Raw genomic sequence first — 16,130 nt, 5'->3', positions numbered from 1 at the left:
TACGATGGGTGTAATAATGATAATGACTGTTGGTAAACATACTCGATGACTACGTGTTCAAGCACCGCTCATAAGGAAGGTCATGATTGCCTTTACACGAGTAGCCTTGAAGCTTGGCGAAAAGTAGAAAAGAGAAAGAGAGAGATGAAAGAATCTTGCATTTCAATTCGGCAGAAGAAAAAAGAAAGAAAAAAAAAAAAGTAAAGAAGAATCTTCCTCGCTGAATTTGCGTGTACAAACGTGTGTATAACGTGGCATATAATTGATTGATGATTATATACATACCGTTTAAAAGATTATGTATACATCATCGTACGTGTATAAGTACGTAAATGTATTCAATACGTATCAAATTGTTATGAGATCGAACGTCGAGGAGACGAAGGTGCTACTTTTTTGTTCTACAAATCTTCAGTTACGATAATTTATTCATATTTTTGCCCTTTCTCCTTTATATAGATATTTTTTTTTATTCTATTCTATCGCGCGGCGTAATATGTGCAACGTCAATAGTATAAATCGTGTACAATGCGTATTGTATCGATATTTGTGACCTGCCTATAAGCCGCCATTTTTCTCGACTGATGGGTGCTGAAAAACAAACAAAAAAAAAAAAAAATCAAAAGGAATTTACTGCAGAGAACGAACTGGCGAGCTGATGATTGAAATTTAAAAACCAGTCTTTCCGCCCACGTTTTTTTTTCTCATGCTGTATTTAAATGATGTGTATCTTCACGTGGTTTCATAGTAGGTATATTATATATATATATATATATACCTATATATACACACGTATGTATGTATTAACGCATACAGTGGGCGGCAAAAAAGTATTCGTACGGTAGATAAATTTGAAGTAAAATAAGGAATAATTTTTCTAATTAATTAATTTATTCAAACGTCTGCTGTTTTATTTTATGCCTGGACAATAACGTAAAGAAACATATAGAATCGGACTTGTTATCTTATGTTGCGTAGCTAATACGAAGGCAAGAACAAGAGTATTCGTACACTATATATACGAAACTTTTGTCGCTCACTGTATATCAGCAGCAAATCGCCGTATGATTGGATAACAATAAATGAGGCTGGAGTTAGTAATATTATGGTAACGGTGCGTGTTTAGGAAAAATCGTTACTTCACACCTTCAGGGATTGTCTGATATTTAGTAAACCGCAATAAACAAAACACGTTCATAATTTGAGAAGCCAACTCATTGAAAGTTATTGTAAAATTGAACGACAATGAATTTTTCCCCGATGTTTCGTTGCGGAAACGTTACTAACTTCAGCTTCGTTACAATGACCCATTTTATATTATTCATTAATTTAGCAATCTTTTGAACAAGATTTACTAATACATCAGATTACGTGGATACATAAATTGTTTATTTTGCAGCTACCGGGATGTTCAAAGATTATTGACAATTGTATCGGGATTCAATAAAACGAATATACAACCGAGCTTAAAAATTGTATAGGATCATGTATCGTCGCGTGACAAGAAAAAAAAAAAAAACTTGTATAAACATACACATGTGTTACAAAACACTGCTCAGCACGTTTCCTTACAGAAAAACTTTTATACCTGTATGTATAAGGATACGATAAACTTCTCGTAACTTTCAATCAAAATTTTTGTCATGAAAACTTTTTTCACCCCTTCACATTTAAGTATATTCGATAATATAGACAAGCTCCTTTTTTCTTTTTTATTTTTGCAAACCTGAATTTTTCTGGCAATTAAATAATATTGTTAAAAACCTATTATAATCGATGATCCAATGAATCAAGGCGATGATTTTTATCAGATCTGAAAAATTTTCATGACAATTTGCTCACCGACTTGTTTCCCAATATTATCACGAGGAAAAGCAAGAATATTCGCAAGTAAATATTTTTCAAGTTACGAATTTCGTTGTTTCAAATTTGAAATTATGCGAGCGCAATGAGACGGGATTAGCGCGACAAATGATACGCAGCTCAGCGTGGGGGACAGGTTGATATTGCACGAGGCTTACGAATAAAAAGTAAACAACGATGGACGAAAAACTTTCATGAAAAAAACACACGCACCGTGTATCGTCGTCGATGAACGCAACAGCAGCATGGAAGCAGCAGCAGCTGCAACGATTCCTACACAACATAGCACTCCTCTTTCTTTATCTGCTGCTTTATGCTGCACGAAAGATACAGTAGAACCTTCATCCGAACACGAAACGAAGCAAATCATATACACAAGCAGCGTAAAACGGAGTTTCAAAAATCCGTCAAACATGAATAATCAATTTAGCCGTCGGTATTGTCACTCCGTAATGTACTAGGAGAAAATTGTCACATTAAAATGAGTTGTAACGTAAAAATACTAAATTAATTATCGTTTTTGCTATTAGACTATAGTCATTTGTAAAATTTGAAAAAAAAACTGATAAAAAAAAAAAATGATTTCATCTAATAACTCGAATTGTTGTTGAAACCACTTTTCCGATAACGGTAAAGAGAAAACAAAACAAATGAACGAAAAAGAAAAAATCAGCACAGCCCAGTCGGCGAAAAGATATCGAGGTTCTACTGTTGCGTGTTTTCCATGCTCAATATTAGAGAAAAGTTGCTGGACCGCTGAACTTCGGTTCCCAGTCGTTTCATTAGTATACGTAGGCATCACCTCCACCCCTTTATCTTTCCTTTTTCCCTTTGGTCTCCCTCTCTTCAATACTCCGTTAATCTGATATCTCTCTCTCTCTCTCTCTCTCTCTTTCTCTCTATCCTCCGCACACACCGCATACATATGTATAACATTATACACACGTACGAAAGGACCGAGTATATAAACGCGGGGTAAGAGATGCGGGATGATGATGATGACGACGACGACGATGAAGCGATGTATGTGAAGAAGGGAAGGACCGAGTTCCAGTCTCGGGTTACTATCTCGGCTAAGGGATTCTTAAGCAAACCTCTAAGACTGGAAAAACGGGGGGAGGCAGCTGTTCTATAGGCATTCTTTCATCCCCGAAGCGTTTCAGCCCCCCCCCCCCCCCTCTCTCTCTCTCACTCTCTCTCTCTCTCTCTCTCTCTCTCTCTCTCGCGCTGCCCGTTGCAGACGGAGAAAAAAAAATGGAGGGGCAGCGAGGAGGTGGGGGGGGGGGCTGAAAGAGGGCCTGATGCCCAACCTGCGGAGCAGCAGAGTTAGGGACAAACCACCGAGAGGTAAGAAGGTAAGTTCGTTCCCTCGGCACGCCACGACGCGTTATTCACATGTATCCTGGCTGTCTGCCTGCTGGGGGGGGAGCTAACGGCCCCTTCTTTTACAGGCGCAGGTTGCCGCTTGTTCCTTATTTTCTCGGCGTCGTTCTCCAAGAATCGCCCTCCAGGTCCTTTTTAGGACCTCGGTGCGCGAAGTGCGCACACTTTTTTAGTAATGAGTTATCATGTACCCTTCGGGGGATGTTATAGCCAGTCCTTATCAGCCGTGTTATATGTCTTCTATTTCGGCTATTATCCGAGGCTACGTATCGCGATGCAAAAAGAGCGTAAGGGCCGTATTCTACATTGCAATCCTGAGAAACAAAAAAAAACACAGACATATTTTTGCAAAATATTATAATGTATTAATGAGTTTTTGTTCAGAATTGAACGTACGATTCGGCTGTTATGTACGTTTTGCGATGCAACGCATGGCCTCCGATATCAGTTGCGTGTGTCTCGGATGTTTTTCTATCTCGTTTCGAAAATTATCATCATCATCATTGTCATCGTTTTCAATCATTTTCTCAAAACTTCTTTCAATGACAAGGTTTACTCGAAGTTTTCACCGTTTGGTGGCTCTGCAGCCGGTGTCTCGTTTCAATCGTCTCTTGAACTGATTTCGAACGTATTTATGAAATGAATATGGAATCACGAACAGAATGTTACTATTCGTTTTACCTATTGCATGGTATCAGCAAACAGTAACATGGTACGGACAGTAAAAGTGGGTATAATTACGACCGCGAATGTCGATGAATTTCGAGGTTATGGCAGCAACGAGCAGAAATAATGTACAGTTAATACAGCAACACAAAACCTGCGTATCTTCATATTGTTCTGGTATTTGATCTGCAGATTTCACTTTTCTTTAAAAATTTTGTACTCGCATTATTTCGAGAAACTTCTATAAACAAGTATACATTCAACATTTTACTGTTCAACGTCAGCACCACTTAACGATCAGTAAACTACTCCGGTTTCTTTTGTTCTCAATTTTTTTCGGTTATTGCATTGCATAACTATTCTGTATGTTAGTTTGTTTTAATTGTTTGTGATTTTGTCTTCTAACTTGTCACCCATTTCTTAAACACACATGTATCGAATTTGAGCGATAATGTCAATAAATTATAATCATTTTATATCCGCAATCGCCGATATCTATTTAAAAAATTTTTAAATCGCGATTTTCTTCGATGTTTAGTTAGATTAACATTTATGCGAATTTAAACTCCGCAGGAAGAAGATTGTTAATACGATGAATGGTTGGAATAATTTATATTTTACATAAGCGTTATATACATACATAGTTTATAGCTAACCGGTAGGCCTATTGGAACAGAAGTAGAGAAATGTAAGCGTCGTCCTGTTTTCGAGGCCGTGTTAGAAATCTGGAATCCTGCGTGCCGCAAGATTCGTAGAAACGTTGCGGAAAAAAAACCTGAAGAAATAAAAATTTCTTCGACATTTAACGACGTTAAGCTTGTGTGTTATTATGGCGCTATTATTGGTGTTAATGCTTATAGCTCGATAGTACGAGCCGCTTCTATGGCCAGCTTTATTACTATTACTTTTGCAGTGTGTATCAATTTCCCTGCCTTGAATTATACCTAACTAGTACCCAACGAAACTGAATTATAATACGTAAGAATATCCGCGATCGCCGAATAGCCGGACGATGCGTGGGCCACAACTAAGTAGCGATAATTTTAGTAGGCATATTAACGTCACGTTGTAACTAAGTCTCAAAGTTGCCGTCTGATATACGGCGACCCACCGAACGAGACGGCGCCCATCGCAGTCAGCGTTACGCGTTGCGTGCCAACCTAACCTAACTTTCAACGGGAGGCGCCCAAAGCGCCTGTTTGACTCTGTAGTCATATTTTCGGCATTCCGAAATTAGCCAACGGTATTTTTAGCGATCCTTTCTACTATGCCAAATTGCTAACAAGCTTGAAAATTTCTTATATTCCCACAAAATTACGAAAGAAAATAATGTGACGCTCTGACATCTGGCGGCAGGAAATGAACCGCCGTATTTAATTTCAAGAAACCTCTTTTTTTATTTATCACGCTACATCAAATCTGCGCATCGAAAATGAAAACTCGTAATTTGCATAAAGTTTTCTGTATCTTCATACCCGTATGATTTATCTAAAATGACCATTTACCGACACTTCAGTTTTCTGCGCCATATTGTTTCGCCATTCATCTTTAGTTTCATTGCCGATCAATCTCAATTGCGAAAAGTAATTTTGGGACGCACCCGAGTTACTTTGCCCGCCTCACAAGTTCAATTTGTTTAGGTTAGGTCAGCTTCGTAGTTCTTTGAAGAGGGGTCTAATTGCCCGTTGTCCGCTTCAGGCTCTTAGGTTCAGTTGAGAAATTTTTGCTAAATTACGGACTCAAGATGGGGATGAGCAAAGTTCATTTTACGATGGGTTGGTAAAAACATTTGAAGAAGATCTGCAGACTTGAAAGAATTTTATGATTTTAGAAAGGGCTGAGCCGGGGTAATTTAAAAAATACAAACAATACTCAGCCTCTCCTAAAATCATAAAATTCTTTGATATTTGGTGCGGGTTTTAAAATTCGAAAGTACGCATGGGTGCCGTTATTTATTAACATGCAAAAATATCTACTTTGGTTGATTGTTATCGGTGTTCAAAAGCCGACTTATTTAACGTAAATTGAAATTCAGATGAGTTTTCTGTCTAGTTTCGGAATGAAAAACACGGAAACCGGAAAAAAAATATATCCCATTGTCGCACAATTGAGAAGGCAAAAAATTTATTAGAAATTTATTAGAAAATTAATTGTAAATTACATCCAATTAATCACAAAAATCGAAACCTTTCAATCAACTCTATACGTACATCGGAATTGACACGATCGAGCCGCTAGGTGTCGCTGCGCGTAGTCTTCGCGCATAGACACGATCTCATGATCGATCCGACGATCTGGCAGTCTGAAGCACTCTATTAAAAAGGGCGCTAAGCCGCTAAGCCGAAGACGACGGAGTGTCGAGACGCTGGATGGATTGATAACCGAGTAACGCATATATACCAAAGGAGGAAGATAGGGGGGAAAAAAGGATGACTTCCGGTGTGGCAAGTAGATTGTGATAGCAGCTGAGCCGCGCGGAGCAGCCCCTAATCTACACGCACATTTTTACCGTCGAAAATATGTACGTACGTGGCTCTGTGTGACGGTTATGTACAAACGGCAGCTCGTATGCACGGGGAACAAATCAGGGATAACTGACGATGGTGGCATAGCAACTGACCGTCAGTCAGGAACAGAGACAGCCAGACAGACAGATAGACGCTGCCGGTCCTGCGCGCATCAAGATAAATTTCTACACAAACGTATTTTATTTTAGTACTTTTTTTTCCTTCAGATTTCTTATCACCGAGCGCACATCGATAGCAATGCTCTCGTAAATCAACCGGGAAATCGTCGTAACTTTTTTTTTTAGATCGATGCTTTATATTCCGGCGTGAAATTACTCCGAATCTAACCCAACTTTCATTCATTTGTTACATTTTTATTACAGTTTTAAACTACTCTCAATTATATCAAACTTCCTTTACAGTTTGTTCTTCATCTAGTTTTTTCACTCAGCCTTTGCTGCACTAGCGTTACGAGCTGTAATATTCCAAATAACTCGATGTACGGTTTAACGTTAAAACAAACAACGTACTCCCAAAATTATGTTCTAAAGACGCCAAACCTTTATTCTTATCATACCGATGTAAATAATTTACGAATCATAATAATACATAATACTTGTACCAATAATATTTCGCTTAGTTTATGACGAAACAATTGTAAATCGTTGAATAAAATTTCCAAAATATCAAATGTTTGTCCATTGTTTAAGATAGTAAAAATTTATGGACATGTTCGATTGGGATTTAGGAGAAATAAGTATGACAATTAAAAGTTTAAGCTGGTCATGGTTTTTTTTCTCCCCCAAATTCTCAATTATTTTTCAACGATTATGATGTGAACGTAAACGTAGATCTTTTACATATACCTAAGCATAACTGTGCGTATACATCGTAAATGGGGATAGAAACAAACGCGTTGAATACAGAGTGTGTGTGCACTGACGGTTCGTGATGGAACAGAGATAACGAGGAAAAGAGACGGACAGAGGCAGAGTTGATGAGAAGAAGGGAGAAAGAGAGAGTTTTAAAAATTCAAACACGTTGTCAAACATTCGTTGTTAACATCGGTTTGACTGTCTTTCGTATATATCGCGCATATAAGGAGGAGAAAGAAAAAGAGACAACGCTGGCAGACGAATGAACGATGTATAATTTTTTCTAGGAAAAAGGATGTGCAGAGGTTTCTTTGCTTTCCTTTATCCTCTCGTTCTTTTTAATCCTTGTAAGCTTTGTCAGAGATCTCGCTCTTCTCTCGCTCAACTCGTTTCTTCAGTATTCACACAATGATGCTCTCTTCTACCTCATCCTCCTTTTCCTCTTCCTCCTTCCAGACGCCGCCTAGGTACTCGCTCTATCCTAAATGCGGGAACGTCGTATGTAAATATCTTACCCTAGCCGTTGGACGACTGACACGAAAAAATACGTCAGCCATTCGGGAGGAACGGAGAAAGAATGAAGAGAGAAAGGTAAAACGATTCATCAATTAAGACGCTGTGCACGTTCAACGGAAATTACAATAATACGAATCACCGGATATTTGTTTATCCTGCATTTTGATTAACAAAAATATGGACGCGATTTTTCATGTTTTATACACTGTGGCATTGTTTTTCTTCCAATCAACCAAAATCACAAGTTTGAAGATAGCAATGTTAACTTCACAAAACATTGGGGGGGTCACGATTATCAAATTTCAGAATAACTTTGAAGCAGTTTAATTTCCAGAATGTAAGTAAATTTTGTTTTATTGCGGTAAACTCAATTCCAGATAACTCCAAAATTGCAAAATAACGATACTTGTAAACGTGCACGGTTACAATAACGCCACTAACTTCAACCTCGTCCAAAATCTGGTTACATGAATTAACCAACTAATTTCAACATAGGCATCCAACCATTCGTCGGATCCGACAAAAGTGTTTGGTCATTGACTTTCAGTGGAACCAAATCGTTTGTCGATTCAAAGATACATTAACTCGAGCATGGTACTAGATTAAAAAGATGTCAAAAAATTATTCAGTTAATTTAGACCTGTTATTCACATCAGTCAAAAAGAGTCATTTAATCATAACGTTTCGGTTAAAATGTAGAAAATTTTTACCCCGAGTTCAGGCGGGCAGTTCGTTACCGGGCACAAAAATGAGTGTAACAGGGGTTGGCTGTCGGTTTCGCCACTTCCTGTGACAGTTGCTGAAGTGAAAGCCACGGTTCCGTGATCATCAACGAGCAACAAACAGCGGTGACGGAAAGTGACCAGGAACTCTGAAAGCAGCTCTGCACCTGCCGGTGACCGTTGCTCATTAGTCTTTCGAAAAAAGTAAAAAAAGGGTGCCGAGGGAGAGAGAGAGTGAAATTTAGACCGTTTCTGTCGTTTTTTTCTCCTTTGATATGATCGGCACTAAACACGGTAAAAACTGGTGCCGGACCAGGAAGAAGAAAGAGGAAAAGAATGCATACTGGTTGTCTTGACTTCCTCCTCGTCGCTGCTGACGGCGTAGACACACACAACATGCACCGGAAGATCCCCTTTCCATTTATTACGGTTAGTCACTGTCGAGGAGGAAGTCGCGGACCGTTTCTCATTCGCCTTCTCTTCATCCTCGTCCTTCTCCTCTTCCTCCCCCACCTTCGCCTCTTCGACCTGTAGGCCACTTAAGGAGGTCGCGCCTCAAGGGGCAGGGAAGAAATGATGATCGCGCACCTGCCGCCTGTCTGTCCTTCCTTCCTTCCTTCCTTCTTCAATCGCTATGCAGGTATGAGGCAGAGTCGACCCGCCGATTCCACCTTGTTCCTTTTTCTGGAAGTCTTTTCATTCATTCGTTTCCAAGCATGTCATAGATTCTTATCTCTGTGACCTGTTCACGGCTTCTTCTTCACCTTGCTTCCACTTGCAGCACACTAAGAGATCATTAGATCAGTGTCATGCAAACGTATCGCACGCAAGTCCTTATCGAATGATTAATCTTGCAGCTTATTAAGCTCAGATTATATTCAAAGTTGTTTAGAGCTGTCCGCATTACTAGGAACAAATTCAACTCATCAACGTTATTTCGTTTGGAAACAGTTCGAAACAGTTCTTGCTCTCAAATAACCGAACTTCAGTATCAGCAGTAACTTTATTATACCGCATCATGATCCATGAATGTCTCAATATCAACTTCAACAGTGACATTCGAGTGATTAACTAAATTAAGATGTTGTTTCAATCCAACGTCACATGTCACACAAATTCAATTCTTCGGGCATCTACACTTCACACGCACCTGTGCACATAATAGCTAATTACTAATTGACACCGACGCTTATCGTGTTTTGAAACGAATACATAATGGAACCTGCACTTGCAGCGCTGTGCTCTGCCTTCATTTAGGGTAATTGCTGAGACCAGCGGTGTTAGTGGATTTGATTGCTCGCCAGGTTTATTTATAACCAACCATCAGGTATGTATGTATGTACAATGCTAGGTGGCAAAGGGAAGAAAAAGTACACAAGCGACCGCTTATTATCTTATCTAAATTGTTCCTCGAACCAAGCAAAACTGGCGCGTCAAACGGGAATATAATGGTGTTGGGTATCCAGGTGTCAAGTTCGTGGTCTGCCCCACTCTCTTTAATCTCTCACCTTCCCTCTTATCCTTCCACGGTAAACTAATAACGCTTCGTACTAAGTCATACTCATACATGCGTATAAGTCCATGCATCATCTAAACCAAATGTATGTACATTAAAACCTTCACTCACGATCTATCACAGACTTTGCGCAATTAGCGGCTAAAAACTTCAGTGCAAAATTCTACAGACTATAGCTTGTTAATCGAACACTTGATTCGAACCCAACTCTCCAAATCGATCACAAACATTGTTCTACATTAGTCGAAACTGGCAAACTTGATCACATTTTCTGCTGACAGTGTGCCAATTCCCTTCTAACTTTTCACACACTAAATGTCATCATGGGTGATGATAAATTGCTCATACTTCGTCCTTTTCTCTGGTCCAAATTGTCAATTGCTTAGCTCATTCACGGCGCAATAAAATTTCCAGTCTCTACCGTCTCGGAAAAGCTTCATCTTATCGTTAGTCTGTAATTATTCACGTTTCGATGGTGCTTGTAAGTTTACTCGCACTTCTCACTCGTTAGCTTTGCCGTGGGAAAAATTATCGACCGTTGGACAGATCTTTTACCACGACCGGAATATTATTGCGCTTCTTCAGAGGCTCTCAGAGGTTGCAGGTACGTCAGACGATGCAGCTGATGTGTCGGGTTATTGGTGTCTGCATGCAACCTCGCGCTAAACGAAGGAAGCAATGAACGCTCTGCACCTGTAGCTCAAGAGTGGTGGTGCAGCATCAGCAGCGGTATCAGTATCAGGTCCAGCGCTGCTTTGATGCGCTGTGAGTAAGTATAGTCTGTAACCTCCGTGCAGGTTCTTGCGTTGGGATCCATAAAAGTTGCCCGACCGCATTCTGACGCCGATTTTCGGGGTAGGATTTTTTCTTTCATTGTTACGTTTTTTACATTTATAAACGTATGCATGCGCACGTAACTGGTCAGTATACAGGTATCAACAAATCAACGGATTATAAATTAATATTTCGAAGTTGCAGATGCAAAAATCCGGAAGAAAACGAATACTTTACTTTTCTGATTTCAATTTTTTCTTTCATTCTCTTCACTGCAGGCCAACAAAATCCTGGTAATACAAGCTGAATTTTTCTACAAGCAGTTAAATTCTGCTCATCTACGAGACTCGAATATACATATATACAGATTTTGTTTTCTTTCTTGCTTTCAACCAGCGACAAATTTTCACCATTCCTTCACAGTGCAAAGAATTCTTAGACTTTTGAATTGGGGATAACATTATTCTTTAATATTTCGAAGCATTCTTCGAACCAATAAAATTCCCTGCGCAATTTTTGCTATGTAACACTGGCCGTGTTAATGTTTCGCATAAACTTTCCTCGCAATGTTTAATTTTCCATTATCAAGTACCTACACGAGAGGTTTGTCGCTCGAATCTCCTGTTTCCGCGTAACAATTATCGCAAAGACGATAAAGTAACGTGGGTAAATGCTTCAAGAGTCGGAATCTGCGGCAAGAGAACTCCGCGAGCGAATTATTCTTGATACACTGTAAACCGATGTGGGAGGCTTGAAAACGAAACCTCTGAACAGTGTGCGGTTGTATCCCACGTGTAGTGTCACATGCCGTACAATGTAACCCATACGCGGTTCCACTTAATTACTTATCTGACCGACACAGTTACCGACGCTTAGAACGCGATTCGGCACGTATAATTTCAAGGGGATCAAATTGCGGAGCGATTTCTTCATCGACGTTTTTTCTTTTCTGATGTATTTTCATTTTTTCAATTCATACTGTATTGAAAAAAAACATTCTTCAAAATCGACCAAAACGTTTCGGGATACAAATGAAGAATAAACTAACAACGAAGACTGTGGTGAAAAATTTTCTTTTTTACACTATGACTCAATATCGATATGATAATTTTATATTATCGTCCAAGATTTAGTTTGAAATTCTTCTTGTTACGTGTGTGTAATGAATTTTTTTTTCATGCCCCGTTACTGAACAATCACCCGATTGAAAAGGAAGTTTTGAAAATTTCTACATTCATACTCGAACCAAAACAAAACCCGGAAATTATTATCACAGACGTTTTTGGATTTGGCACGTTAAGCTTTCATACTTTTTTATTATACAGCCATAAACACACATCGTCTAGTCAACTTCCCGTGTAATTAAATGCCTGCAGATGTCGATCAGACGATTCAATATGTATACCACAATTTTCGCAACTTCCGGTGACGATTCTCTCTTTGAACCGAGTATAATGAGTATAAGTGGCGCGAATTGTATGAACAAGTAAAGTAAAAGAGAAAACACACGAAACTGACTTGAAAGCAAAAAGACGAGAAAAAAAGGCTATAAAAACGGTTACTACACAGCTGTTTAATACTGTCATTTCAACATTATCACCGCAGTCAGAAAAAATGAAAAAAAAAAATTGTTTTATTACGCATAGTTCGTCCCTTTGTTAAAAGTTTTTTTTCAAGCATAATGGAACGAAGAAAAATAATGTCTGTCTATATTTGCACAGTGAATTATGGAAACTGAAAACATTGCAATTTTTACCAAAACATTCCAAAATTCTTCGTTCGTGTTATCCATAAAATGAAGAAGAAGTAAAAATTCAGTATTACGAACTGTGTGAATTTTAATAAAAATATCGTCTGCAGTATTACTGACCAACGATTCCATATTTTCATTTTCTATACTTTTACATATATTTAGACTTGCTTGTAATGTAATACGGTTAAAAATTCTGATAAAATTGAAAATTCGATAGCTATTTTTTTTTTTTTTTTTTTCCCCCCACCCATCGAGAAGTCGCGTCGCGGTTCATCTTTCTTGAACGAAACGATCGACGCCCACCGCGTCGCGCAGCAGCGGTGTCGAGATGATCAACGAGGCGATGAGACAGCGGGTGACGTCAGGTGGTTAATTACTTCGCGTCCGGCAGCCCCCAGCTTAGCCACAAGTAAAACGATCTTCCCGCAACGATGCTAACCGACATTATCTCGTTTCTTGTTTTCTTTCCTCTTTTGCAGTCCTCGCTGTATTTAATATGACGAGACGATTAGACGTACTGGTGAGTGAGGCGTTGAGATTGTCGTTCAAACGATCGGTTGTAATAAAAATTATCGAACTGTTATACACACGTATACTTCTCACAGTTTTAAATAATTCTTAACAAGTCCTATTCTATTTAATTATTATGAGAATAAATATCAGGAATATTTGAAAAACTTTTATAACTTTTTATTTGTCAAATAAACGTAAATATGATTGTTGTGCGCAACGGTTGAATTTCTGAAAATATTACGAGAAAAAAATAACGGGGGGAAAAAAATGCGACAGTTGATAAACACAAAAATAGCATTATTTTGAATCCAAACGACTTGACCTGCACATATTTCAATTTCGAATTGCTGTGGTGGTTCGTTGATTTATGTTCGAAGCAGTAATATATCGGATAAAAGTTGTACAAGAAAAATGCTTCAAACTTAATAATACACAGAATCTGTCCACGTTGCCAAAAATTCAATCTCGATCATGAGCGGACAATTCAAAATATGGTTTTTTCACGAGATTTTGAAAAACCGTTTTTAAACGATTGAAAAAACCTTACCGAGTGGATCGCGATAATTCGTCTGTAAAAATAGTACAACATATACGTTGTAGGTTACATGGGTACAGGTAAGAAGAAGACAACCCGTAATTTTTGAATCAGCGGCGGCAAATTTCTCTTTTTTTCTGTTCATTGCCCAATTTCTGAAGCGCTCGTGATGGTCGTGTTTCTGACAAGGCAATTAAATTTTGCGCGTTCCTAGGAATCGCTTAGGTATCGAGTGTTCGCAGCAGCAGAAGGAGCGAGAGAGAGAGAGAGAGAGAGAGAGCGAGAGAGAGAGAGAGAGAGAGAGAGAGAGAGAGCGAGAGAGATCATGCCGCCTCATAATATAGCCCGAAATCAGAATGGCAGGTAAATTGGTATTTTTCCCGTATTCCATAAAAGCTGGCTATATATATATATCAGGTCAGATTTCCGCTAAGCCTTCATTTTATGATATATTTTATATATATATATATATAAAATATATCATAAAATGAAGGCTTAGCGGAAATCTGACCTCTATACGTCGACGTGTATATTAATAATAAGCATAACAATAACGGGCTGGAGAATTGATGAGTGTAACGTTATTTGGTTGGATATGAAATCCCCGGGGATCACCGGTACAGCAGAAAACAAGGATAAAAAAATATATTCCAAGAGCAACAAAGCGAGTGAATAATATTCGTAATTTTCCCAATCACACAAAACTGATGAAAATTGGGTATAGTGTGATTCTGATTTGACTCTACGTCTACGATTAATGAGCTTCAAGAAAAGGTTATATTCAGAATTTGGAAAGTAAGAAAACTTGAATCGGGGGGGGGGGGGGGGGGGGATAAATCAACACTCGATCAGAATGAAACAGGAGAACTAAAAAAAAAAAAGTTGGGCAAATAGAAAAAAACAACAACGAACATCTGTTTTCGGTTACTTTTTCTGCTAAACCCTAATTTAATAATTACTCTACAGGGTACATAATTGTATACAATTTGCAAAACTGTATGTGTGTGTGCGCGCGTGTGTGCCCATTAAATGAATATATAGGTATTATTTCTGCTTACCATGATGCAGAAAACTTGGCAGTACCCAATTTCACAATATTTATTAGTAGCTGGATTTTGATTTAATTAAATACGTAGTCTTTCGATTATGATAGATTAAAGTATATATAATAAATACACCCACGACGTGAATATATCTACATACGTTTAGTTGAAAAATACAGTGAGTATCGTGTTACAATTTAAATACAAGACCCGATGATAGTATCTGGTCTGCTCGATCTATTCGTCGTTCTTCATCATCAAGATATACGCACTCTAATAGGCACACATGTATCTAACTAGTTTAGTAAATTGGTGGTTTTTAACTTGAGTTGCTCCCTGATGCATACACGGCTTTCTTATTTCTACACTAATACGGATACCGGGACGAAGAAGAAAGAGAAGACGAATAAGAAAGAGTGGAGGTAGCCTCGGAAGGAATTTGTACGCGTATTCTGATTTCGTTCTTTTTCTTCGTCTTTGTTTCCTCTTTTTCATTATTCTTCTGGATTGGGATGCTCGATTTAACAACAAAAACTTGTGCAGGTACAATACCTGTACACTAGCTCTCTGCTACGACGATTAGCATCTGCGTAAGGTATGGCTGCTGTAATATACTTTCCGCTTTCGTTCACGAGCCAGCCGAACAGCTAATCATTATCCAATTATGTGAAATCTAATACTCGCGCGCACGCGATTCGCGAAACTTGGGAATAAAAACGCGAAAACAAAAAGCGAAGGAATAGAAAAAATGCAAAACAAATTTTGGGAAATAGAGGAAAAAAAAAAAAAAAAAAGACACGTCTCGCGGTAAAATCAGATAAATCGAAATACATGTAAATCAACGGAAGATTATTGTGTGTATATCTACAGATATTCAAGCACGCTACTATAATAACTGTATGAGGAAGAGAAAACGGGAAACAGAAAATAATTGCCTTTTTATAGTTTTACGATATATTAAAAGCATTCGATATATTACTTTTAAAACACGTTTCAGGCGATGAAATTTGCGCTTACACTACTATATTTGTTTGTTGTTATTTCTTTTCTTTAACCACCAATCGCGGTCGTGTTTACTCTCTCATTTCTACTTGAAACCTACGATCTTCTAATCAAATTTCACTTGCTATAGGAATCATAAGATTCGGTCCATTTTAGTCAACGTGAATGAAATAAAACGGTTGAAAGAAGAAAGTAGTAAAATCAATTATAATCGACTATCGCAATAGCAGAGTTTCAGATTTCATTTACTTCTTTTAATTCCTTAATAAACAGTTTCCGTTCACAATTTTCAAGGAGACTGCAATACTGCAGGCACAGTGTGAATTGCTTCTTGTATTCTTATACAATTTTTGACACGAAGTAGACAATTGGCTGAAGAAATAACTTGTATATTATTAATTCATAAAAGGTATTAATTCAGAATTTAAAAAGTGCTAATGAGAATACCAATGAGAAATATTT

The 16,130-nt window shown here is 38.2% G+C and overlaps 1 protein-coding gene across 1 annotated transcript in view; it reads right to left on the bottom strand.

The window, feature by feature from the left end:
- LOC107227050 (F-box only protein 43) overlaps positions 1-16,130 on the bottom strand; it is a 49,185-nt gene that overhangs the window by 29,505 nt on the left and 3,550 nt on the right. The window lies entirely within an intron of this gene.

The sequence above is a fragment of the Neodiprion lecontei genome, chromosome 5 (assembly GCF_021901455.1).
Source record: "Neodiprion lecontei isolate iyNeoLeco1 chromosome 5, iyNeoLeco1.1, whole genome shotgun sequence".
NCBI lineage: Eukaryota > Metazoa > Arthropoda > Insecta > Hymenoptera > Diprionidae > Neodiprion > Neodiprion lecontei.
This window is presented reverse-complemented; position numbering and strand designations above follow the sequence as displayed.